The sequence below is a fragment of the Xylocopa sonorina genome, unplaced genomic scaffold, assembly GCF_050948175.1.
Source record: "Xylocopa sonorina isolate GNS202 unplaced genomic scaffold, iyXylSono1_principal scaffold0275, whole genome shotgun sequence".
Classification (NCBI taxonomy): Eukaryota; Metazoa; Arthropoda; class Insecta; order Hymenoptera; family Apidae; genus Xylocopa; species Xylocopa sonorina.
The window spans coordinates 394,856-398,232 of record NW_027490346.1 but is presented as its reverse complement, the minus strand read 5'-3'; positions in this window follow the sequence as shown (position 1 = coordinate 398,232).

Genomic DNA, 3,377 nt, shown 5'->3' with positions numbered 1-3,377 from the left:
ATCGCCTTTTAAGATGCATTAGTGCTCTATTGCTACGACACGCAGATATCTGGAAACGCTATTTCCTAGCAACGAAGAGTCGCATTTACATTCTATTGATGAGAAAACGGGGTATACACGACACTCCACAATGAATAATATATCTTATCACGCAACATAGAAATGTTATGCGATATCGCGTTTTAAGAAGCGTTAGAACTCTATTGCTTCGATACGAAGACATCTGGAAACGTAATTTCCTGGAAAGGAAGTGTCGCATTTACATTCATTTGAAGTGTATGCGAGCTATACATTACACTTCGCAATGAATATTATATCTTATAATGAAACATAGAAGTGTGATGCGATATCGCGTCTTAAGAGGCAGTAGAACTCTATTGCTACAATACTTAGACATCTGCACACGTTATTTCCTAGCATGGAAGTGTCGCAATTACAGTCTTTTGATGTGAATACGAGGTATACGTGACACTTCGCAATGAATATTATATCTTATCATGAAACATAGGAATGACATGCGACTTCGCGATTTAAAAAGCATTAGAACCCTATTGTTTCGACACCTAGACATCTGGAAACGCTATTTCCATGAAAGGAAGTGTCGCATTTACATTCATTTGATGTGTAGACGAGATATACATAACACTTCGCAGTGAATATTATATCTTATCATGAAACATAGAAATGAGATGCGATATCGCGTTTTGAGTAGCATTAGAACACTATTGCTACGATACGTACACATCTGCAAACGCTATTTCCTAGGAAGGAAGTGTCCCACTCACATTCTTTTGAAGTGAATACGAGGTATACAAAACACTCCACAATGAATATTATATCTTATCACGAAACATAGAACTGAGATGCGATATCGCGTTTTGAGAAGCATTAGAACTCTATTGCTACGATACGTAGACACCTGTAAACGTAATTTCCTAGAAAGGAAGTGTCGCATTTACATTCATTTGAAGTGTATGCAAGGTATACATGACACTTCGCAATGAACATTATATCTTATCATGATACATAGAAATGAGTTGCGATATCGCGTTTGAAGATGCATTAGAACTCTATTGCTTCGGTATGTAGATATCTGGAAACGCAATTTCCTAGCATGAAAGTGTTGCACTTACATTCTTTTGAAGTGTAGACGAGGTATACATAACGCTTCGCAATTAGTATTATGTCTTATCATGAAACATTGGAATGAGATGCAATATCGCGTTTGTAAGAAGCATTAGGGCTCTATTGCTTGGATACGTTGATATCTGCAAACGCTATTTCCTAGCAAGGAAGTGCCGCATTTACATTCATTTGAAGTGTATGCAAGGTATACATGACACTTCGCAATGAATATTATATCTTATCATGATACATAGAAATGAGTTGCGATATCGCGTTTGAAGATGCATTAGAACTCTATTGCTTCGGTATGTAGATATCTGGAAACGCTATTTCCTAGCAAGAAAGTGTTGCACTTACATTCTTTTGAAGTGTAGACAAGGTACACATAACACTTCGCATGAATATTATATCTTATCATGAAACATAGGAATGAGATGTGATGTCGCGTCCTAAGGAGCATTAGTACTTTATTGCTTCGACATGTAGACATCTGGAAACTAATTCTCTAGAAGGGATGTGTGGCATTTACATTCTTTTGAAGTGTAGACGAGGTATACATAACTCGTCGCATGAATATTATATCCTATCATGAAACATAGAACTGAGATGCGATATGGCGTTTTAAGAAGCATTAGAACTCTATTGCTTCGATACGTAGCCATCTGGAAACGCTATTTCCTAGCAAGGAAGTGTTGCATTTACATCCTTTTGAAGTGCAGACGATGTACACGTAACACTTCGCAATGCATATTATATCTTGGCATGAAACTTACAAATGAGATGCGATATCGCGTTTTAAGAGGCTGTAGAACTATATTTCTTAGAGACGTAGACATCTGGAAACGCATTTCCTAGCAAGGAAGTGTGGCATTTACATTATGTTGAAGTGTAGACGAGGTATACATAACACTTCGCAATGAATACTATATCATGTCATGAAACATCGAAACGAGATGCGATATCGCGTTTTAAGAAGCATTAGGAATCTATTGCTTCGATACGTAAACATCTGCAAACACCATTTTCTAGCAAGGAAGTGTCGCATTTACATACATTTGAAGTGAATACGAGGTATAAGTGAAACTTCGCAACAAATACTATACCTTATTACGAAATATAGGAATGAGATGCGATATCTCGTTTTGAGAAGCATTAGAACTCTATTGCTACGATACGTAGAGTTCAGCAAACGCTATTTCCTAGCAATGAAGTGTCACATTTAGATTCGTTTGAAGTATATGCGAGGTATAAGAGACACTTCGTAATGATTATTTAATTTAACCTTGAAACATAGAAATGAGATGCGACATCTCGTTCTAAGAAGCATTAGAACTCTCCTGTTTCAGGGCGTAGACATGTGTAAACGCCATTTCCTAGCAAGGAAGTGTCGCATTTACATTCTTTTGAAGTGAATACGAGGTACACATGACACTTCCCAGTGAATAATATATCTTATCATGAAACATAGGAATGAGATGCAATATCGCGAATTAAAAAGCATTGGACCTCTATTGCAACGATACGTAGACATCTGCAACCGCTATTTCCTAGCAAAGAAGAGTCGCATTTACATTCTTTTGACGTGAATACAAGGTATACATGACACTTCGCAATGAATATAATATCTAATCACGAAACATAGAAATGAGATGCGATATCGCGTTTTCAGAAGCATTAGATCTCTATTCCTACGATACGTAGGTATCTGCAGACGCTACGTCCTAGCAGGGAAGTGTGGCATTTACATTCTATTCAAGTGAATACGAGGTATACATGACACTTCGAAATGAATATTATTCCTTATCACGAATCATAGAAATGTGATACGATATCCCGTTTTAAGAAGCATTAGAACTCTACTGCTTCGTTACGTAGACATCTGCGAACGCTTTCACCTAGCAATGAAGTGTCGCATTTACATTCATTTAAAGTGTATGCGAGGAATAAGTGACACTTCGCAATGAACACTATATCTTATCATGAAACATAGAAGTGAGATGCGATATCGCGTTTTACGAAGCATTAGAACTCTATTGATCCGATACGTAGACATCTGCAAACGCTACTACCGAGCCATGAAGTGTCGCATTTACAATCTTTTGAAGTGAATAAGAGGTATACTTGACACTCGGCAATGAATATTATAACTTATCATGATACATATAAATGAGATGCGACATCCCGTTCTATGAAGCATTAGAACTCTATTGCTTCGATACGTAGACATCTGCAAACGCTATTTCCTAGAAAGG